Genomic DNA, 26,342 nt, shown 5'->3' with positions numbered 1-26,342 from the left:
GAAAATAATATATTACAATAGGTAAAATGTCGAGCAAATTTCCCATGAAATGCGTATTTATCATATTTAAAAGGAAGTTTGAGATAGGAATATTTAGATTTTTTTTTTAATTAGGTAGGTAAAATTGAGTACCTTTTGTGACGCAGATATGTGGAAATCTACCAATTTGCAAGGCATTAAGATAAGTACTAAAAATGATTCAATGTATTTATTTTTCGTAAATCTAATGTCCGTCGTAGTAAAACGGTCAGCGCGTTTGCCTACCATGCAAGAGATCTCGGTTTCGATTCTCACCATGGTTAACATAAAAAAGTGAAGACATGGTCCGACCAAATTTAAAAAATACTTAAAAATGGACACAACATGTCAAAAGTCAAAATAGTCGGCTTGAGAGCATGAGAATATGTATGAATGGAGAGGAAGCGAGGTTCATATGCAAAGACAGAGTGACATGGAGTTCTTTCCTCTCTGTCTAGCTTACGGGGAAGTGGGGTGATGATTTATTGTTTTTTTTTTTAAATGACGATCTTTTTTATGGAAATATTTGCCTTCTTTTGATTTAATTTACCGATTTCAATTTAGGGGCCATTTTCATTTAGTCGTAAATAGAATGTAATGTCGTGATGTCTTAGGAAATTAGAGACAAGTGATGTTAAGGCGAGGTTCGAACCTCAAACCTCTTGATTTGAATTGAGCAACACTACCCACGGGACCACAACCCGTATCCAATATAAAATTTCACAATCCCTGGATTGGCACTGAAGGATTGGACATTCATGTATTTATTCGATACATGAAGATAATATTAAAACTATTTAAACCTTTATATCTTGTGCAACAAACATTAAATATGTACAAAAGGTTCAAAATGCACTTGTCCAATTAATTGCACCCAAATTAGAGACACAATACTAGATTCTTGTATAAAGAATTAAATGTTTTACCAGTTAAGGGTATTTTATTGAGCAAAATTATTATCCAACAGATGTTCAGCTCGATGTAAAAAAATAAATTAGAATAAATCTATCGAACAAGATTTACATCTGTTGATGGCCCAGTTGTACCAGAATTTAATAATAATCATGGACAACGTAAGTTGGATTGTATTGTTCCAAAAATATTAAATACGTTTTCGCTCGACTTAAAAATAAAATTATGTTTTCATTACGAAAGTGGTTAGTAGAAAGAACGTTTCAATACTGATTTATTATTTTTGTAAAACATTATTTAACTACTAAAGTATTTTTATCTCTCATTAAATATATTTTGATAATTTTATTTTTTACCTATTCTTTCATTTTTTTCATATTTTATTCACAATTTTTGATTTTTAATTTTAATAGGTACTTTAAATTTCTTTATTTATTTTGTTTTTTCTGTAGATATGAATTAAAATTTTAGATTAACTTTGTTTTATTTTTTATCTGGTTTTAGTTACATTTATGAGCACACACTATTAATATATGTATTTTCTATGGCTATTTTTTAATTTCAATTGTTTTATTTTCTCTATTTTCCTATTTAAAAAAAAAAAATTCAACCATTTTATCTGGTTTTGTTGAGTTTTTTCTTTTCTGTCTTCTTAATAATATTTTAAATCTTTCAAAGCATCAAAAACAAAATTATATAATTTCATTATTATATACGTATACAATATTATGTATGTTCTCTTTTATTTAATTCTCAATTAAAACTAATGTCTAAGCACCCGATGACAAACTATTGTTTAAATACTTTGTTTTCTTTTTATTATGTATTAATATTGTAATAATGTGTGGATTTTATAGAATAAAGACTGTTAAAAAAATACTGAAAAGACATAAATTATCCAATTTACAAAACTTATTTCGATTCAGCAATAAAAATAGTTATTCACCAAAGCAATTGCAATTAAACTAACTGCCATCTAAAATGTTCAACAGTAGATTTAAAAAAAACACTCCATGAATCACCAACACTTTAGTACAAACAATTCATAAACTTAATAAATTACTCATAAAATACAGAAAAAAAATTAACGATGTAATTATTCTATATACTCATAAAAATTAAAGAAATTTGTTTAAAAAAACATAAGACTAGCGAAAGAGAACTATTATAAAAAGCTGATTTACGAAATCAAAAACTCTAATCCTGCATAAATCTGGAAAATAGTAAGAGAAATCACATGAAGTTTGTAATCAAAAACAACCCAAATACAGTATTAACAAAAGCAGTACGATTTCAACTTCCGACACTAAAACATGAGCAAGCCATATCTATTTCTGTTGGAAACACACTAGCATAAAATATTCCTTATGATTTGAAATTTGACGAAGATACTCTTACTTATAATTTACCTTCTGTGACTGCAGCATATACATTTGAAAAAATTACAACAATTATTGTAATACCAATATATAAAAGGTGTGACAAAAAGTATATTAAAAACTGTAGGTCTATTTTTTTGCTCAATTCCATTTCTAAAATAATTGGAAAAATGGTTAAACTGAAACTTAATAACTAAAAATTACCAACTCTCAGAAAATCAATATTAATTTTGGACAGACATGGGCACAGAAAATGCGCTAGCTTAATTAACTGAAACAATAACTAAACATCTAGATAACGGGATAAAATGTTTGGCTATTTTTTTGGACCTGGCGAAAATTTTTGATACTATTTTTCATAAAATTCTTTTGAAAAGAAAACATAATATAGGAATTCAAGGAAAGTTATTAAAATGATTTGAAAGCTTTGTTAGTGGAAGATTACAGAAACTAAAAGTTGATTGTGACTCTCATTTGGTGTCTCAAAAGAGAGCATTTTGGGACCACTGCTGTTTTTTTATAAATATAACCTTTACGAGAATAAAATATCCGATAATTTATTCATATTGTTTATTGAGTACAGTTTTAAACCGTGTTCAAAAATTAAAAAATCTTGGTTTTGTTCTGGACTCAAAAATGACATTTCAATTAAACATATATAAAATTATTAAAAAAGCCTGTAAAATATTAAATTTTATTATACGTGTATCTAAGCCCTTTAAAAACAATTAAACAATATAAAACCTCTTTTAAAGCTACGTAAGATTTATTTGGAATTAACAATACGTTGCGTACTCGTATATTGACATACTGGAGAAAGTACAAAGTATTTTTTTAAAACATTTGAATTTCCGATGTTCTCTTTAATTTCTTCACAAGCTTGTATATTTGAATTCCAAAATAATATTATAATTCCTAAATTCCACAAAAGTCATGGCCAAAATAGTTTTGTTTTAAAAATAATAAAAAATGCACTAATATCCCCAATGTAAAAACTATTAAAACTTATATATCAGTAAATAAATTGAAAGTAAATTTAAATACGTTTTAGAACCCGAGTAAAAAAAACCGTTCCATTTTAATAAATATTATCGTATTATTAATATCTATTTTATTTTATTTATTTTTCCAAATAAACGCTTTAACTTTAACCGCGTATAAAAAATAGTTTTATCGTAGTACTGAACTTCCTCATTATTATGAAATAAAGGAACACCGACATTTATTGCAATAAATAGTGAAAACATTTTTGAGAATGGAATAAGGATGGTTGGAAGAAATTTTGGCCATTTGGCAATAAGCCCGCCAACCAACAATAAATGTTATTTCTTTTATAAATAAAAGACGAGTGATACTTCAATCCACAAATTTGGAATATCCAGTGACCGGTTTCCTCGCTTTCGCGACATCTTTGGATATTCCAAATTTGTGGATTAAAGTATCACTCGTCTTTTCTTTACATAATAAATTACAATGAACTTCCATCAAGAATTTTTACTTACAAACTTAAATGTTTTAAATAAATGTTTTGTTTAAAAAGTTAAATAAATAAGTAAATGTATGGAAATTTAGGCATTTACAGAGCTCAAGACCTGTCATTTATTGTTTAAACAATGAGTGAAATGATAAAAATTTTAAACTTTTAATGAACAAAAATAGGCTTATAAAAAATAAGAAGTGTAGGATTTAGCTGATTGTTGAGGGTTGAAGCTCTTGTTGGTTATTGAGGGTTGGAGCTCCAGTTGGAGGTAGACAGAAAACACCGGTGTTGATGTTTAATGCTTATTTATTAACAAATTACAACAGGGTTGGAGAATCCCTTAAATAAGGGAATATGGAAGTCTAGGGATTTACAGATCTTATGACCTGTCATTGGCTGGTTTAAGTGGCCACTTTACATACTGTGTAACATTCACCATTTTTCCTATGTTTAAATATCCACATTTCTTCAAGACTTCCATCTGTTGATTGAAGTGAAGTTAAAGAGCTGAAACCTTTATTGTTGTGAAGAGATTCATCTGACTGAATTATTTCACATACTAGGCAACGCTTGAAAACAATTTTCCAATGTTTAAACTTCTTCTTGGACCTTATTTATCACATGTTGATAAGATGTCTTGCAGGGCACCCGCTGGCACAGCGCGGATTTTAACTGTGTAACTCGGTTATAAGCTTAGACTATGACCTGTCTGCGTAATCTATAAGTGTGAAAGCGCTACAATTAATAATATAAATCATACACGTATAAAACATGTGAGTCGAGGTCCTGTAGAAAAAAAATACCAAGATAAGACATTTTGTTGTTGAGGGCGAGAGTAATGGCGATGATGAGTTGAAGTGACCGGACTGGACTACATACTGGAACTGAGTGACTGCGTGGAGCTGACTTGGTTGAGCTGACTCTTTGGGCTGATTTGCATATGCTGACTGGACGTTATGAGCCCTGTGGTGTCTTTATAGGCCACTATTCTTTGTTTTTCATGTCTTCATGGTAGAAACGAAGTGTGTAATTAGGTTTATGTACCGAAAGACGTTGCTCTTATCTAGACAGACGTTTTATGAGCAAAACATTTTTCATCATGAAATGATAACTTGCTTTATAGGTCATTGCTGTATATTTCAGGTAAAATTATTTAGCACGTGTGTGTGTCAACGATCGTAGACTTCGACCCCCACAGTAATTAGAAAAAAACAGCAATTTCAAATTGGAATTCTCACGCACTAAAAAAGTTAAAAGTGTGGAAATGCTATTAATTTAAAATAAATTATTAACAATCAATACAATGCTCTTTATTAATCATATTATTACATACATTTGAAATCGTTAATAAGAATTTTGTTTTTTTTTTAAAATCGAAAATGCTTTAGAAAAGAATTGAATTTTGGTTTTAACATAAACACTGATTTACAGATAATAGTACATAAGCAGGTCTGTATTTGTACGGCTTAACAAGAGTTAATTTTACAAATGAGATTCGCATTAGGTGAAGTAATGTTTGTTGTTAAAAGCCAGACTGGGCATCTTGCCAAATAGTGGTGTAATTTGCAGATAAACCATTAATACCCACTCACGTTCATTTTTACGTTCATTCTTATATAAACACCAAGTAATTTAAGGTTTATGTACAATGAGGTATATGTAAAATATATTTTAAATAAATAAAAATAAAAATATCAATGTGTCAGAAAAATAAGAAGAAAATAAATTACGACAAATAAGTTGGAGAACCGAAGATACCAAACTCGATTACAGCTTGCCCACCACATGCTACACGCATCTGAGAACATAAGTCTCCTTGGCGGTTCCACGTATACGGAAAAATTGCTCATTGCCGAACGAAAAAAGCTGCCCGACAAACCTTTCTGTAATCTGGTAGTCTTTGCATCTTTGTGTTGAAAGAAGGTAATCCGAAAGTATTTAATATGCACTTCATTGTATTGAGAAAAAGAGGGAAGTAAATTCTTCACTGATTGGGATTAAAGTGATTGGACATGATCGATTATCCGAAAAATAACCAAACAAAATCACACCAAACACAATAAGTAAAATAAAAGATAGAGATTAATAATCATAATGAGAATAGAAACACAGAGCTTCACTACACATCGAGGTAAACTTATCTCGTCTCAATTTCCTTTTCCAGAATTTTGCTTTGTCCAAAACACTCCTTCAGGATTTTGGTTCTATTTCACACACAAACTGTCAGCCTGGAAACGAACAATATAGTATTATAGCACTTGTCAAGTTTCATCTTGAATTTCAAGTTTTAATTTTAGATAATGTAAGAAGAAAAATACATCATATTTAGCACATGTTCGAGATTCTGGTTCTCTTATACTCAGAATTATGCCAAGAAGTATTTCGTAAGAATTTATGAATATTTTTTAATGACGAGAACACAGGTTGGTATATTTTGAAGTGTCTGAATATGAAAATAATTAATAAGATTAATGAGAAAATCTATATATAACTATGAATATAAAAAAAAAAAATAGACATGTATCAAGCAAAGATAAAGGAATTTTCATTATAGACATCTTAACCGAGATAATAGTATTGCAGGGTTTTGTTTTAATCTGGGCATTTTCCGGTGATTTATCCATTTAAACAACTTCAGCTTATATAAGAGTTAATGCGGGATTCACACCATAGTTTGCGATCTCAAAGGGCGTAAAATAGGAATAAAAAATGTAATCATGGTTGTTTTATCTACATTTCCATTGAAAACAATATGGAAAAAATATAATGGATGAGTATTGGAGTACAATTGAATGTTTCGCGGTGAGTTTACTGTTTGTTGTACGCTAATAATGCAGTTGTTTTAGCAAGCAGCAAGGAAAATTTGCAACGAATAGTCTCTTGAATATACGATGCAAGCCTGAAGGGGAAATTGGTGATGAATGAAAGTAACTCGTAAGTCATAAGTTTTATTTGAAACGAAAAATAAGGTGACTGGGTGCATAAAAAATGTGAACGACGAATGCCTTGAACAAGTGGAAGAATTATTGTATCTGGAAAACATGTTTTCAAAATATCTATGAGTAGAGAAAATTATTGGAAAAGGGTGAATGCGGACAGAAAAATGAACGGCCCACTTAGCATAGTAATTGCTAATAAAATAATGGCAAATTGAAACTTGACTGGTTGTGCACTACAAAGTTTTATCCGAGTGAATTCTGGAGGTACCAGTTTGGGCAAGGACCTATGTGATATTGAATCGGTGATACTTCATGATGAACTCACACGAGAGGTATTATCTTACATGGTCAAGTAAGTGCAGGACATTGATAAAAATAAATCAATTTAGGATGCAATATGCCGAAAAAACTCTTCCAGTGGAACGGAAGGCTTGTTTATGACTGTGAACAGGCCGGCTTCTTTTGAAGAGTTTTAAGTGGTTTCCTCTTCACAAAAACAAATGCTGAGAAGTTCTTGATTAGCATATTATAAAATTTTCTCCCTGATCCCAATACTAAAAAAAAAAAAAAGCTTCTGAGAAGCAAAAAAGTTCCACTTTAGAAATGTAAACCTCGAATATAAATGCAAGGTAAAAGAAATACAACTTTCAACTAAAAAACAAAAAAAAAAGGGTCTTATCCAATTGGTTCAACAAAAAAAGCCACTTCTATATTACATTCGGAGTAAAACAGAAAAAGTGCAACAAACTATGCAACTTTAAACTGGAAAACAGCAACGGAAGACCAAATTAGAGGGTTAAGACCTTCCCAGTGATATCTCGCTGCTTAAATTCAAAAAGGACACAAATCAAAAACCCAGAAATTCCTTTTTATATAAAAATGAGATTTCAATCGGTCATATTTTTCAAAAAGAGAAAGACTTCTATAGATTTTACATTATAAATGACCCAAATCGCAAAAAGGCCCTTTTGCGTTTTCGTGGCTAACTTCAGAAAATTCTTTGTGATAGTTAGCACAAAACTCCATAGTTAAATAGACGTAGATTTATAAACCGCATCTAGCGATATTAAAAACTCAAATATAAAAATTAAGATTTAAAAAGAAAAGCAAAAACACGTGTTAAAATTTTGATTGGCCGCACTGAAAGAATACATATTTAAATTTGCGCCTCTTTTGAATTTAAGCAGCGATATATCGCCTCTGCGTATACGAAAAAAGACCGACATTAAGTTTTTAATAGGCACAGGCGCAGACAAATCAGTTTTACCAAAAGCTTGTAAAAAAAACGGGAAACACGATTTTGTCAAACGAGATAAAAACCGCACGTAATGGAGCCGATTGACAGCATTACGACCTACGAAACCATATTTATAAAACTTGACCTTGCCTCTCAAATGAAGATGTATCATTGATGACATCTCAAAAACGATTTGGTGCAATTTTTTTTTACTACTACAATCAAGTTTATCAACATTTAAAACATGCACAGATCACGGACAGCGTAACTGAACAAAGGGTTCACGGTACCACAGTCAGAAGCCTTTTCACTGGAATTTAATTTTATTTTTTTTAAAAATTTAAATCTTAAAGTAGGGCACACATATCATACATATTGTTATGTGTGTTCTAATAATAACATTGAAAATATATTTAATTTATAAATTGCTTATCACATATGTCTTGACCATTATTTTAAATTTTGATATGTTTTTTTCTTCATAAATATTTTTTTCCATTTCGTAATACTTTTTAATTGCTTTAAATAAAATTTAATTTTGTGACTTTGCCTTTTTCCTAAATGGAAGTCTAATTTTGTTCTTTTCTCTAGTATTGTGATCGTGTTCATGCTGGTTCCGATCAATTTTTTTCCGAAATTCTGTTTTTTTATTAGAGTTTATGATTTTATGAACAAATATCATTGTATTGTAAAATATTCTTTGTTTATATGTTAATAATTTCATTTCATTTACCATCGACTTTACCATCGACTTTACCCTCGTATATCTGTTTTTTTTCAAAATGATTCTAAAGGCTTTATTTTGTAATACAGTTAGTTTATCAATGTTTTCTTTGTTTGATAAAAATAAAATGCTACTACAGTAGTTAACGTGTGGTTCAATAATTGCTTTGTAAATAGTTTTGCAGGAGTCCTTATCAATAAATCTTCTGATCCTTCCCAAAATTGATATTTTTTTTGCAATCTTATTTATTACCATCTTATTGGTAATGACGTCGACAATATATATATATAAAAAGCTTTTTTTAAATACACCGACCGAATGAACTATTATGCTTTGTAGTAATTAAGATTTTTTAATCTGGAAACATTCGTATCGACAACATTTATATAAAACACGTTTACTCTGAAAGTTATATTTCACTCGAAATAAGGGTAGTTTCAGTATTTCTCCAGCAAAAACTCTTAATTATTTAGTTCCTTAGAAGATCGCGAATTGAAAAAGATTCTACCCATTTTTCTTTGTGCAGCGTTCTTTTATTGCGGATAAAATGATTTGGATTACGTTCAAAAGGCCCTTTTCAGTACTTGTTCGTATTCACAACCGTATACGACTTGCGCAAATTGACGAATGACCACATTATTTGCCAACACACTATTCTAGAAGTCGACGTTACTTCAAGTGCTCCGGAACTCGATATTGACAAACAAATTAGACATTGCATTTTCAGCTGTCAAACCTTCTTCGTGTAAAATATTTACTATATTTCAATGACAAATATTTTTATTTTATTACTAGCTTTTACCCGCAATTCGTTCGCGAGGAATTAGGAACCATTAAGTCATTTAATTAATTAGTTTTGTATTTAGCAATTAGAATTTTCCGATAGAAGGATACATATATTTGTAAGTAAACTGTTCCACTTGACAGCTCTCCGGCGTTCCATTTTCAAAAATTCACATTGATCAGTTGTTTCGTTGAGACGTGAAAGAAACACAGACAAACACATTTTTACATTTTATCACTAGTGAAATAATAGATTACTCGATTAATCATGAACCAGGGTCATAAATTATAATAAAACTAAAATTTTCAAAAAAGTTCAACAATTACTTATTCTAAACGAATACAATGGTTTTATCTCTTTTAAATGTTTTTTAAAATTAACGTTTTCATAGATCCAAGTCTGATCTCCAGTTATCATGCATTTACTTTTTCCTGATAGGCAGAAAGCATTGTTTTATAGACTTCTACCACCCAAGGTCTACAGTATTCTATAGTTAAGAGAATTGTACCAGTAGAGATTTACGAACAAAGAAGTAATAATGTTCTTCTGTACAAAACACTTAAAACTCTACCTGTTCGATAATTACTGTGGCTTTTCATCATTTTAGATCAATATAATAGTAATACTTTCAAAATTCTACTCAATCATAACTATAATACACGTTTTACGTATAATAATGGTTTGGTGGTACCAAAAGTATGTAATAAGTATGGTAATAGACCTCTCAAATATTCAGTACCTAGCATTTTTGATTTATTGGCGAAAGAACTTAAATTTAACACATAATGTAACAAGAGCAAAATAAAAAAATGGCTACTCGATCAAAAGTGTATATATGAATAGTAACTTATAAGTAAATATTGTAATATTTCAAATATTCTCTTGTATTTAAAACGATATTATTATTATTATTTGTAAAAGCATGTATACTTTAATCTTTCTAGCTGTTATTTAAATCTGTTAATTAATTTTTTTCAGTTGTTTTTAAAAAAAAAAAATATTAGCGTTCTTATAATTTACACAAATATTTCAATTTCGGTGGCCATTTTCAACGAGTTGTAAATAACTCACTATTAGAAAATGGAAATCAAGTTGGGGTAGAGTGGGGTTCGAACCTCGGACTTCTGATCCGTGAGTCCACAATACTAGCCACGGGACCACAACCCGATTGTTTTTATAAATGTAGATAATATCATATAAGTTAGTATAAATATAAATTTCCACCAACAAGCTACAGAAAGTGGTTTGGTGGGATTTTGGTTTTAGTAAAAATATGAAAATTGAAATGGTAAAACTGTGAAATGTATAATTATTTGAGTATCATTCGTAAAAAATTGCACGGCTATTATTTTTGTTTTTAATATTTTTAAAACACTAAAGTGATGCGGTTTTCAGTGTGTAATAAATTTGTTTAACTTTTTATATATTTATGTAGTTATCGTTAATCATTTTTGAATTTATCAACTAAATACGAACGACTTTTGTTTGGATAATTTTTTCTTTTGTAGCCTCGAGAGTGTTCAATGTTCTGGATGAAAATAATAAGTTCTCTAAAACGAAAGCCATTTTCAGGAGAAGTGCACAAGTTTAAATTTTGTCTCAAGGAAGTGACCATTGCAGGAGACTGCTACGAGATATTGCATATATTTAGGTACAATTAAGATGTCCATAAGTTTATTGAAATATGTGTTTTTATAATAATTTTTAATTTTTATTTTTGCTATTGTTTAATAACGTGCATGCTTCCACTTTCAATTATGTTGTATCCTAATTCAACACATGGCTCATGGCCTCATAGAGCTAGGGATACGTTATTATTATTTTTAGGATATGTGGGCATTTCTTTGAATAAATAAAAAAAAATATTTGTATATATATATAAATCACTCTCCTCCACTCACCTCCAACCTTCTTACAAGTTCTCTTCATAAACTTTAACTGAACGTATGAACTATTGTGCATATTTTATTATTTTGATAACATCTGTTGATTTCCTAATAAAAAATAATAAAAAAAAGGGTGACGCGTCTAAAAATATACATGTGTAAATACTGTGTGTAATCTATGTATATTTATCCAATCATCTATCATTGTTTCTTAATAAAATAAATAATAAATAAAGTTCCTAATTAAATTATGAAATTTATATGACATTCGGCTGTCACATTTTTCTTATCATAAAGTGATATGTAAATAGTACAAAGGAGAGAAGACACGAGGTAGTGAAGCAGACGAAGAAGGGGGTGGCCTTGTATTGAAGTAGGGTAGTTTTTCCAAGGATTTGTTTTAGGGTGACTACAATTTACATACAAATAAAAAAAGGACAATACCCATTGTTTCGCCGTGGCCCGCATTACGATGTGAAGTTAAGATTTATCTTATATATTTGAATAGTTATTATATATTTTACCTTTTTTATTGATTGAATTTTTGGAGACCCTAATTACTTTTCACTTTGTTTTTGCTATGTTTTTTTTGTTTCTTTTTTACTCTACCACTATTACTCTACTACCATCACGTCATTTCCTCTTAGAGGTAGGCAGCGAGAATGGTCCGCCACACACGTCTATCCTGGCATACATTTCTAGTTTCTTCCTCATTCATACACCTTGTCATACATGCTCTTCGGTTGTGCCTGCTTTTTCTGATCATGCCACTTGTTCCTTCTTTTACTATATGTGTGTATTTTTTTAAATTATATGTTTTACTGTCTTTTTTTTACTTCGTATTTTAGTATGTTTTTTGGAATACATATATATTTTCTTATTATGTTCAAAATATGTATTTTATTTTCCACGAATTTTTTTGTGTTTGTAAATATGTTTTTCTACTTTATATTTAACTACATTTTTTACTTTGTTTTTTGTTATGTATTTTGCTATGTTTTTCATTATCTTTACAACCTTCATATATTCTTCTATGCATTGATTACAGTTTTTTTTGTTTTTTTATCGTCTTAGAACAGGGTAAATAACCCTTATTAGACATTCAAAGCAACTTTGTAAAAACGTATAATTGTATATATCATCATCATCACTCCTTTTCTGCACTTAATGGTGCATAGGGCACTGCATTGGTACACCAATAGCAGCGTATTATTACACCACGAGGCTGGCAAATACAAAATTTTTATGTTTATAATAAGATAATAAATAAATAGGTGCGAAGGTTTTCACGGTCACTGTTATTAATATGTTTCTTTTTTGGGTGATACCGTGTGTGTTGGATTTGTTCCGACGTTTTGGCTACCATTGCAAGAGCCTTTTCTTCATCTAAATTTACCCTGAAGATGGCTCCTGCAATGGTAGCTGAAACGTCAGAACAAATCCAACACACACGGTATCACCCAAAAAAGAAACATATCGATAGTAAATAAAATAAAATAAATGTTCAAAATAAAATTGAGTTTTCTGTATGAAAAAGAGAATGTGTATACATTTTTTTTCCAAACATGTTCGTATAATTACAGGTTACCGATGAAGATACTTAAATTTTTTATACAAACATGCGAAACTCACTAGTCGCCTTCACCATAGTTGTTGCATAAAGTTTTAAAATCAACACGACATTCAAGTTATGAAAATATTTTACGTTGTAGACGTAAAAAAGCCGGTAAGTGATTATGTACACAAATTTATGACATTTAGTAAAACGTTTGACCACTAAGTTAATGCTTTAAATAGAAATAACATTTATATTTATTTACCTTTACTTTTTAAATTTTTTTATATGTTTTTGACATTTATTTGTTCACGCTGGCGAATCAAGGCAAGTCCACTATGAACTCCGTGTGTTTGTTTGCCATCGTTTTGGTTATTATTTGTAGAATTAAGATTTTTTCAATATTTAAAAAAATAAATTCATCAAGCATGGTTATACTTAATATTGAGAGAAGGTTGCGTCGGTGTGGGTAGGGAGGCGAGAGCCAGACGTCTGCAGAGCCAGTCTGTGAGAGAAGATTACAGACTCCCACCACCACCCCCCCTTTAATATTTCCAACCAACCCCCTCCCTTGTTCTGGGTACGTGTGTCCGATATTCGGAGATTATTTGCGAGGCATTGCATGAACTTATTTATTTTAAATCATAAAATAGTACCTATCCACATAACAGTGGGTATTTTAAATAACCTACTAATAATAAATAATAATCATAATAAAAATAATATACTTTTAATTTTTGAATGTTATAGCTGTAACTTTCCAAAAAAGAGACAACCTAGCTCATGTGCTTGGAGAGTGACTCACACTGTTATATTTATTTAATAATTTGAAGTTATATATATATTATATCATTTCGTTTATCCATGAGGAAAAAAAATATACGAAATAAAAATTAAAACCGAAAATACTCGTAATACTACAGTAATACTGATTATAACAAAAAGCTGTTTTTTCTCGGATTCAAAAAAATGTTTAAAGTAACTTTTTATTATTTATATGATTTTTTATAGTTTTTAGTTTATTTGTAAAATTAATTAAATTTTTTATTCCTTTAAAAACGAAACTATTTTGTCCATGACTTGTGTGTAATTCAGGAAATTTTAATATTAGTTTAGTATCTCAATGACTTATTCATCTCAAATTCATTTATTTTTTCTTCTGTGTAAATTTATATCATTTTTTTTATATGGAATTATAATTTTATGATGCATTTTATAAATTTTTTTGTTACATATATTTTTTGTTAAAAATATTGTAATAATACTTGTCTATTTTTTAGTAAGGACACCTTTTAAAAATTTGTATTTATAATTTTAATTAACTAATCAAAAATCATTCTAATTAATTATCATTTAAGGTTTCACATCTCGATTACTTGAAACCATTAGATAGGCAGGTATCCGAATTGCGTTAAAAATTTCAAATAATAAGGAAACATGACCAAAAATTTGTTTAAAACATAAGTCCACCAAAGCACTAATCATCGAGCTTCAGATAGTGAAAAAGTGGACAAACAATTAACCCGGCGTCAGTGCACCTATCTTAGGCTGTGTGGTGAATGAACCAGGTGTGAGACCCGTAATTGAAAATATATTATTTACACTTTTATGAATCAATATATTTTTTATTTCTTGCATGGATGAAATGCAATATTTTTCTTATTCTACTATTTCAAATAAATTAGGGTTTTTTTATAAGACATTTATTCAACAAATTTTGGAGCTTTGTAAAAAAGAAACAGCGAAAACCATGTTCGAAAAAGACTTTTATTTATTGACTTAAACTGAAAAATAAATTTAAACAAAATATTTCATAAAGAATATATGCAGACATAATTGAGAAATAAATATAATTCTGGGCATATAGCGTAGATCATAAATTTACTTAGGGATACTTTTCTGATTTGTATGTGCCTAAAAGTGTTACACAAACTATTAATCAGGGCGTGAAGCATCCTAACACACTTTGAACCCACCTAGCCTACGCGCAAGGTACTACTAAAACAAAGCATGTTATCAATACAGTGGTGCCTGTCATAACGAACGCCTCGCACAGCGAACGCTGCACACAACGAACTTCCTTTTCGTTCATTTCACGATTCATACAACGAACTTCGCTTCACACAACGAACTTCGCTTCACACAACGAAGTCGCCCACTTCACACGATCACTGCCGATTTATTGCATCCTTCCGCGCAGGCAGTCGTTAGTCACTGAGCAGTACGCTTAACTTACGCACGTGTCGCAGCAATCGTTGAAGAGGATGTAGAGGAGCTTATTGAGGAACACAAAGAAGAGCTGACAATTGAAGAGCTCCAAACACTTCTGGCCCAACAACAGGACAATGCTCAAAGGGAAGCGTCATCTGATAACGAGGAGCAACAATCAAACAATCAACCAATTCCAACTGCTGACATCAAGAACATCCTGGTCAAATGGAAAGCAGTTCAGGAGTTTACCAATGCCCACTATCCGGATTCCGCTGAAGCAAACAGGATCAACGACCTGTACTCAGATACTCTTGTCCGTTATTTCCGGCAGATGTTGAAGAAAAGAGAGAAACAAACGACTTTGGACAGGTTTTTCACTGCACCATCGGCCAAAAAGCGGAAAATGGATGAAGATGTGCAAGATTCGATTATTTCTTAAAATTAAAAAATGTGTGTTTTTTTCATTATGTTTTTAGATGTATCTAAATAAAAATAATAACAAAAAATTTATCTTTTTTTTATGTCATCTTACCATATTTTATGCTACAGAACGAATTTTTTTTTTTAACATGTATTGTTATGGGAAAACGCATTTCACATAACGAACTTTTCGCATAACGAACTTGCTCCTGGAACGAATTAAGTTCGTTGTGTGAGGCACCACTGTATGTCGGTCTTTTTACTCCAGCTACCGAATTAGAGGGAATGCGACGTTGTCTATTCTACAAGAAGTAGGCTTAGGTATAAATGTGCCAAAAATGTGTGTAAAAATGAGTTCGAGCGTCGGATCTCTGATTCGTTAGTCCGCGGCACTAGCAACAACCCGATTATATAATAATGTACACGTCATTTTGTAAGAAGCATTTTGGAGTACAACTCTACAATCTGGGCTCTTCATTATTTTAGGCACCGATATTGTATCGAAAAGATCCAAAATAGTTTTGTACTATTTATTAATTTTAAATTAGGTGTTGGGATTGAATTTTTAAATTATAATTTGTTACTGTTTATTTTGAAATTATTAAGACTAAGCGATGGGAGAGTTATAACTGATTTATTAAATTGATATAAAATAATCCATTCTATGTTTGATACCCCTGCAATTTTATCACTAATTAATTTTAAAGTACACTTTATTTTTTTTTTTGAATATATTTGCAGGGCAAATAAAATAGATAAAGAGGATGTAAAATGGAGCTACTGGTTAAAAAGGAATGAATTATCAATTGTGAAACGTTGTTTATGTTGGAACCACAGGGTAGTTATTCCGGCGGAGTTGATAAAATCAATTTTAAGTATACTTCATCGATCTCATTTAGGGGCTGCAAAAATTAAGGGGCTAGCAAGAGGATATTTACGGTGGCCCAAAATCGACTAATAAATAGAATCATTGGCAAAGGAATACAGTAAATGCATGGAAAATGCTCAAACACCAGTAGATAGTGAACTCACTGTTTGGCCATATCCAGCTACTGTGTGGAGTCGAGTACATATTGATTTTGGGGGTCCACTAGGAAATAAATATTTTTTTAATTTTAAGCAATGCAACATCAAAATAGCTAGACTGTGTTGAGGTAGCTAGGGAAGATGCAACCACAACTATTAAAGAATTGAAAATATTTTTTTCAATTTTCGGTTAGCCGGAATAAATTGTTAGTGATACTTTGTTAAAGAATTTTGAAAAAATTGTGAACAAACAGGAATAGAACATGTTACTACGCCAGTTAATCACCCTCAAAGTGATGGATTGGCTGAGAATGCGGTGTAAACAGCAAAAAAAAATCTTTAAAAAAATATGAAAAGTAACAGTTTTTCTCGGAATTATGGTGATAGGTTATATGAATTTTTATCAGACTATAGGAATACACTACATAGTACTACGGGCATAGATCAAGATAGGTTGATGTTTGGAAAGCGTATTAAGACGGCTTTCAACCTTCTTGTTCCAAGAAAGGAGGGAGAGGGGGAAGGAAGAGTTGATGAAGATATTTCAGATAGAGTTCAAATCAACCAGAGTAATCAGCAAAAGTACTATAGATGTAGGAAAAAATAAAAATACCATATGGGACAAAATTGTTTAGTTAAGAATTTTAGAATTAGTAATAAAAATATATGGGTAAAGGGAGAAATCACTAGGAAAATAGGAACTAAAATATATATAGTTTGAATTAATGGATCAAACATGGCATGGAAAAGACAGTTCGATCAGATTAAGAAATTATCTGTTCATTGGCAAGTTACTAAACCGGAGAGGTTTGAAGGAACTGCGGCGCGGGGCATCGCTGAAACTCGAAGAGTTGCAGCTGATGAACCGCAGCTTCCCGGTTTGTCTGACCGAAATGATTTAAGGGAAGATTTATTCCGTTTCAGATCTGACGCATCATGTAGTGCCATGGAGGGAGCCGCTGAGACCGCGGGTACAGCGAGATACGGGCACCACACTCCGGAGATGAGAATCACTTGGTCATTCTTTGGTTTGTATAGAGTCAAGTAATCTTATATAGAATCGTGTGAATATCATATTTATTCTAACTAGTCTCATTGTTTTGTATAGGTAAGTCCAGGTTACGCGGTGGAGAGTTGTAAGGAATGTAAGTATATTTTTGATAACAACAATACATCTACAGTAGTCTGCATACCCACACAGCTTGGCAAGTCATTCTAGATTTGTCCCTCCTAGTAAACAGTCGTTTTCTTAAGAAAGTAATAATAACTTTTTACAATAAACATCAGTCAACCGTACCAAGTCTTATTACTGATCTTATATACCACCATAGGGTATAACAGTATCCTCATTATGTACCCGTGTCCTAAGTATCTTTAAATATGCAATTTTAACCCTTCTTGGCAAAAAGCGATATCAAAAGTCCCTCAGTTAGCATTTTCTATCAACAACTTTTTTGTCAATCATCATATTGATTGATTTTTTGCACAATCCTATTCCATTATGTTAAGAATGTATCAAAATTAATAACGTATTTTTCTGCCAAATTCTTCCATTAATAATTCACATTTGACTTTTTTTCTCCACGTGCAAACAGCAAACATAACAATTTATCGCTTTGCAGTGTCTTTGATATATTTAGTAAGTTAGCACGTGTACCTTTTGCTATTTAGGGGCCAATTTCAGGCCATAACCACAAAAAACCGAAATTTATGCTTCACAATTTACATGCATCCCCCGCGTACTACCGCTCCAACACGTAGCCAGATTTTCAATCAGTGTTATTCAACGTGTAGCAGAGAGAAGAGCGCGATACCACATATAGTATTTTATTTTTTAAAAATGAATTTCGTAGAAAAGTCGAAATGTTGTAACAGTTAATAATATTTTTATTTTTTTTAAGTCTTATTTATACCATTTTTTCTGGGGTATTCCAAGTACCCCCTAAGGAACTCGCATTTTTTTTCACCTTCAGGCTCGGAAAGGTTGAGCTAAATAACACCATAATACTTGTGTGAAGTATTAGGTGTTAACATAAGTTGGGTCCGTTTTTCTTCAAATGAAAAGAGCAAAAGGATTAAACAAAAAAAATACAACAAATTAGTCAATAGCGTACTCTCCTTCATCATTTTACAACAAACTACTTAATAATGTTTTAATGGAATATTCATTTAGTTTTGCTTTTGGTGTTCATTAAAATGTTTTTAAAATAACGGACACAACTTATGTCAACACATAATATTGAAGAAGATTTTAGGTTGGTGGCAGTGAGATAGCGGGGTGATAATCTCAAGGACGCACAGAAAGATCAAGGACCACATAAAGCTAGAGTAAACAATGACATTATTACGTAATTTTGGTTTATCTAGACAAAAGCACAATTCGATACAGCGGGAATTAAATTGATTTACAGAATTCTCCCATGTGTCGGTTTTTTTTTGCCTGAAAAAATATTTTCATTTATAATTATTGAGTGCGTGTTAGTTCTTTTCAAGGTTTTCACGGCCGTTAAGATGCACAATAAGTTTTTCTGGGTTATTACGCCGTGTGTCGTTCGTACTCTCTACCGACGTTTTGGATCGCGTTACAGCGTCCATCATCAGGGTTGATGTTATTTGTGTATGAATATGTGTTACGTTGGGTACTTAGAATTTTTACCGTGTCGTAGTCGTTTATGTGTGATGTTATGTATTTGGGACTTGTACCGTGTCGTAGTCGTTTAGATAAATGTATACCATTATGTACTTAGGATCTATACCGTATCACAAATCTGTGTTACATTGCAAAACTAAAACGACTACGACACGGTACAAGTCCCAAATACATAACATCACACAAAAACGACTACGACACGGTAAAAATTCTAAGTACCTAACGTAACACATATTCATACACAAATAACATCAACCCTGATGATGGACGCTGTAACGCGATCCGAAACGTCGGTAGAGAGTACGAACGACACACGGCATAATAACCCAGAAAAACTTATTGTGCAGTTCTTTTCAAGTTTTGCGAAAAATACTAAACTTATAACCTTATTTAGAGACAAAACTTAAGATGAGGAAAGTACCTTCTTATCTCGTAGACAGATGATAACTTGGAGGTGAGGCCAGTAGAATGTACTTTCCTTCGTGAGTTTTGTCTCTGAATACGATGATTAATCCTTGATAGTTACAATAACATAATCCTTACGGCAGTTTAGTTATTTACGTTTTCGGTTATTATTGTCGATGAGAAATCAACGCACGATGCATCCCATACAATGAAACCTGAAAAAATATACGTACGTCAAGTAAAATACTATTTTTAAGAAAGCATTAATACATCCCCTCAGAAGTATACTGTGGTGGATCATGGGCTATTTTGTAGGAGAGCAAAACAAACTTTATGAAATTCATTAATTATCGTAATTTAATTTATGTTGAAATAAAAACAAGTTTTTTTTAAATATTCAAGCTCTGTATTTATGTGACAGATGACTTTCTGAATGTTTGCTCTTCCCATGTCAAGAATCGATCCTGAGACCTCTAGCATAGTACAACACGCGCTAATCACTACACTACAAGGCCTCTACCTGAATGGTAATTATAACATGCATCATATAAAATAGACTCCTCATTCCTATGAGCACCCCTTTGGCATTACTAAGAAAGTACATGCATAATATTAGACGGGAATAACATAAGGCAGGCATAATAATATGTACACATGACTGCCATCACCATCTTAAGAAAAATAAATACAGCAATGTAAAAAAAATGAGAGATGAACTAAAATGGTTATCTGTAAGAAGGAGACTTAAATTTAATATGTTGTTATTTATACATAAACTTTTTCACGATAAATTACCAAAATATTTTAAGGATAAAGTTGTCTTAAACAAAAATTGTCATGAATATGCTACTAGACAAAAGGATAAAATAAGACTACCATTATTGAAAAGAGCTGAGTCGCAAAATTGTTTGATGTATAAGGGTTTAAAATGTATGATGAGATGCCTGAATGTATGAAGAATGAAAAGTTTCTGAAAGAATTTAAAAATAAATGTATGAGTTACTGTAAAGAAATGTAAATATATATAGATGATGTAAATGTATATAATAGTTTATATTAGTTTTAATATAAGCTAACTTAAGAAATAAATAAAAAAAATAAAAAAATCACATAGAACTGGTTTTACACAATTTGATGAAATCAAGATCGGGAGAGCTAATAATCTTTTGGTTTATTTTATTTTAGTGATCATAAAACATTCACTTAGATTAAACATTTATAACTAATATTGATTACGTGCATACATTATTCAGGAAAATGTCATCGACGGCCGGCAACACAAGATCTAGAATCATGTTCAACTTTTTTATTCATTGCAAAGTTGGACATAAAAAGTCCGCTGTAAAAAAACAACAAATATTTTCTGTTGTTTGGAAAATTAACAAAAAATAAATTCTTATTAGAATATTTTATAGTCCCTGAACTGGTACTTGAAGCCTTAGACTGTTCATTTTACTTTCGTGTAACAAAAATGATTAAGATACGCTGTAATTGGTTTTACTAATGCAGTGCCATATGCACCATTATGTATGGAAAGGGAATGATTGTTATTGTTAACTGCGTTTTTGTCTAATGTAGATGTTTTTTTTTAAAATACTGATTTGACAATCACCTCTCAAACTTACGCGTAAATAAAGTTTTTTTGTAAATTTCATAACCGAGTACATAAATAATACTTTTATTTGACTCATTTAAATCGAAATTTGTTTCGTAACACTTCATAATTAACTATTTTGAAAGGAAAATATTGTTTCCGGTTTTAATAACGTTTAATTAATATATCCACCTGAAGTTTTTACAGCTGATTTGTTAGTTTGTTTACGTAAGCATAATCATTACACTATGAATAGTATTATGTGTTGTGACTCCCGTCCACGGGAGAATTTCTATCCGGAACTAAAGTTACGTTGTTTAAATATGAAAAAGTCGAAATAATGTTTATATTTTACAGCAAACTATTTTATCAACAATACTTTGAGTTTTTCCAAATTTTTGTAGACAAGGACTGGATTCAACTTCCTGGGGAGCTGTTTATATCAACATATTACAACAGAGATGAAGAACATTTAAGACTTCTATATTACCTTCTCTTAAATGTTCTTTATCTCTGTTGCAAATTATTTGTTTTATAATTAAATTTACATACTTTATTGAGTCATTCAAATAAAATGTAACGTGGTTTCAGTACGTATTCGAAAAAAACTGGTCATTCAGATCTAGTCAAACAACTTTGTGACATTACGATACTGAATGGTGGTATTTCACCAGTTCGGTGTATAAGGCACCTCCCACTTATAATTTGTAATCACGCAACGAAACAAATAATAATGATAGTGAAATATTATTTATACTCAGAATACGCACGTTTTGAGCATACGCTAGAATCTAGATAATGTGTTGTAAAGACGCTATATACCCGGAAATCAGCCGTTATCATTACTTCATTGTTTTGCTGCGTCTTATTTTTGTATATAAAATGTGTTTAAATCTGAAACTTTAAAAATAAAATAAAAAAACGTTATGTATTCACAAAACCGTTTTAATTAGTCTCTTTTGTACATAAAAATCATTAAATATAATTTTAAAGACAGTTACTTATATCTAAAAGCCTAAAAAACAACCTGTACTAAAATTTTCCAAACACGCCAACCCATTTTATGATCATTTTATACCTAGCGTTTTAAAAATCTTTAATCATATTTCGTCTCTTGTTTTGGCTTCATCTTTTCTTCCTTCTTCTTTCTACTTAGCGAAGCTTCTTTTCTTATTTTTCTTCTTTTTTCTTTCTTCCGAATATTCTCTTATTTTATTAACAGATATCTTGCTGAAAACGAGGATTCGTACTTTTATATAAATATACATCTAAAGCTTTTTTCTTGAATAAGTACTTCTTTGTTTTTCGGCATACATTTTTCCTTTATCTTTGGTAGATAACGACACAAATAGTATTTTCCATTAAACTTCTTTAAAATGTATCCAGTTTTGGTGTCTTGGACGTCCGGTTAACTAAGTGGACCGGATTTGACTTGGAAGGACGCACTGAGATTAGCAGGTGACATGAAGGTCTGGAGACTGTTTATGGCGACTATTAATATATGCTCCAACCAGGGAGCAAAACAAAATGCTGCTGATAATGATGATGTTGATATAACATGATAAAAATGTTCAAAAACATGTAGATCTGTAACCAAAAGAAATTTATCGTTATTTTCAAAAAAATAACAGAGAAAAGTCACAAGCAAAATAACGTATCGAAAAACATAAGCAATATTTTGTGTATGTTCAAATGTTTAATGCAATAGCTGGATTTTACGTGCTAAGGAATTATCAAAAATAACATACACTGTAACAGATAGGAGGAACATTTAAGAAAATCAGCAGATGGAAGAATTAAAAATAACGACTGTTTTAAGATAGGCAGAAAGGTTAATGTAACTCAATGTGTAAAATAGTAACTTTAACTTGCCAATGTAAGGTTGTAAATATCTTAAAAAAACAGTATGCTAGAGATAAATAACAGTTATTCATAAACCCAACTTTTCAGGAGAGGCATATATAAGCCTTTTTTCATAATTTAAACATCTTTTGTTTTTTAATTAGAAGCTTAAAAGTCCATTTGTTTTTTTAAATAAATAGATACACATTTAAAAAAATGCATAGAGTGCTGTATGTTGTATTACTGTCTAATCTTTGATTTGGTGTGGAGTTACAATAATAAATACATAAATGTAAATCTAAGTATTTACAAAATTAAGGATTTAATACTATTTACCGTGTAAGGGGACGAAAATGTTGATTTCGACTTAGTAATAACTAAATTTTATGATATTTGAAGTTACTGTAGTTTATTTCTTGCATACAGAAATGTTCTCTGTCTGTTATAATACATGTAAAAAAAACATGAAAAGGTTTTAAATTTAAAAAACTTTTACTGACCTTTATAGAAGACTGTCCAATAAGATATAAGTTACAAGACGATTTATTTTAAGGGTACATTTTTTTTTCTTTTTGTCTCATTACAAGCTGTTATTTTCTTTTGCTGCCATCAATTATTTGATCATTCAAAGCTTCCCTTGGATTCTCGTGTTTAAATTATCTTTTGAAAATACTTCTTGATCAACAACGACATCTCCACATACAGATTTCATGAAGTTCTCAAAGCGCCGTCAATCTGATGTCAAGTTCAAAACTATGGATTATGAAAGTCGTCCACATTTTGAATGTCTTTTTTTAATTCATTATATTCGTGATGTGACGTGGTTTTTAATGATAAATACACATTTTTGTAGATTTTATATTACATAATATATTATCCTTAAGATTTGATGTTCTTCTGAGGGTAAGTTTCAGTGCATTAGAAGCAAATTATGTTAAATATGTGGAACTACCCACAAAGGCTTTATAAAGCAGTGAAATAGGCTTTCTTCTTACTTGTTCTTGTCTTGTATTGCCTTCAAAACAACAGGCATGTTTATCGGTTCCAATATTTACGGGTCCTTGAAGTATCAGGGCCCTCTTGATTTAAATTTTAATATTTCAATAATGAATTTCTTTGGAGATGCATCGCCTTTCAACACAGTTAGCAGATTCAGTAATGTCAGAATGAACTATTATATTTAACATAGATTACTATTGATTTAGACCGAAGTTTGAAGCGGTCTTGAGTACACTGAATTATAATGTACGTAATTTCACAAATAAATGTAATTGCTCACATTTTTACGGAAAATTAAGCGGTTTCGTTCTTGAAAGAACAACAGAATATAGTCGAAATTTCTTCCACGTATTATTTAAATTAAATTCCTTGTAGGTTTTTATTGGTTCGATTTTTTTATCAAAATAATTTCACGCTTAATTCAACTTTCTTGATCAGTCGCTGTCCATAGTTAATGGTACACAGATGGTATCATATTTCATTTTGAGTTCTTCTGAGCTTTATTTTTATTTAATTCTTATATAAATCTAGTAAAATGATCATATGGAGAGGCATGACCCGTTAGGTCACTACAAGTAAACCTATCGCTGCTTGGATTTAATAACAAAAATACAAATTTGCCATATACAAAAGTCTTATTTTAAATTAAACAATTTTTATCAGATCTATTAGATATCCTAAATTGAACGAAGTTATGCAGAAAGCAGCCAGCCATAGAAAAGTGAAACTGATATAGCATTTTGTGAAAAGAGTGAATTATCAAATTTACACAACAGTTGGAATGTTTTTGACTTTAACAAACGATAAACAATGAATACATAAGATTTTTTGGATTATAAACAAAAATCTTATTACGTATTTGAACAGTTTTAATGATTTTCAAGGTACCGTAAGATTTTTCTAGTGCTGTCGGTGTTTTTTGCGAATTAAGAAATGCCTTTTTTGTGATCGACGCCATTTTCAGAAGGTAATTAATTCAGTTTTTGTATGAAAGCGGTCTGGCTGTTTTAGTAGAACACAGAATTAATCTTATTGCACCCGATAACATATATATCTAATTTTTCCAAAATTGTAGACTGGCTGATTTTTACACAATACGTTCAATTTATCTTGTACTTAAGTTTTGTAAATATGTACTACCTACATCTAATGAATTGTTTTGTAAAGAGTATAAATGTCCATTGAAATGAGGAAAAAGAGAGGAGTGTAGAAAGTTAAATATCTTTTTCGGAACAACACCATGTCTGTTTTTTTTTCAATTATATGTTGTTTTTTTAGTATTATTTTAATTTTATTATAGAGTTAAAAGACGAGTGATACTTTAATACACAAATTCGAAATACCCAGTGACCAGTTTCATCGCTATCGCGAGATTTTTGCGACTGGTATATGTATTTAGGAGTTCAATGTATTTATACAAAACAGAGGTAAGGATAGAGAATTCAATATTATATGAAAGTAAATTAAATAAAATTATTGTTATCTTAAGGATCATTTACGAAAAAAATCGGGTAACTTATGAGTTGATATAATGTAATTTTAATGAGTATGATAACCGGTCACTGGATATTCCAAATTTGTGGATCAAAGTATTACTCTTCTTTTATAAATTACAATAAACTTCTATCAAGAATGTTTACTTACAAACTTAAATGTTTTATTTTACTTTGTTTAATTTGTCTCCCAACTGATACAGATCCATATATAAATTGGTTTTATTTTTAATATTGTTATGTATTTGACCTGTTTTTTTTAAAGGACTGTGAAGGTCCAAAATAAATAAAAATATTAAAAATATTTTTAGTTTGTTCGAATGTTGACAAGAACTGCATTTAACCATTAAATTTTTTGATGAGTCACTAAGAATTACGTAATAGTACAAAAAAAATTTAAGAACATTTTAACAAAAAGGACACTGGCCACTCAAAGTGTGTAATTTTTACCTCTCTATCTATATTTGAACATCCACATTGTTTTTAAAACGCTAAAATGTTCTCCGTCTCTATTGTAATATTTTTTTAAATACATGGATTCCAAATTTTTCTTAATATCGATAAAATAAAATTAATTATCTGAGTTACAGTCGTATTTAGATTCAAAAAATACCTTTAACGAATGTTACTATATTTTTTTTGTAAGTTTTTCATAACTTTACATAATATAAAATATACTCAACTGTTTGAATGTTCATCACATAATCAAAAATATTCTATATATTTTAATGATTTATTGAAATAATTAAATGAGTGTATTAGCAGCAAACAGAAATCTCCATTAGTTA

This window comes from Micrasema longulum, unplaced genomic scaffold (genome assembly GCF_059751315.1).
Source record: "Micrasema longulum isolate JH-2025_06_02 unplaced genomic scaffold, ASM5975131v1 h1tg001123l, whole genome shotgun sequence".
Taxonomy (NCBI): domain Eukaryota; kingdom Metazoa; phylum Arthropoda; class Insecta; order Trichoptera; family Brachycentridae; genus Micrasema; species Micrasema longulum.
The sequence above is the reverse complement of the archived record's forward strand: the minus strand, read 5'-3'. Positions refer to the sequence as shown.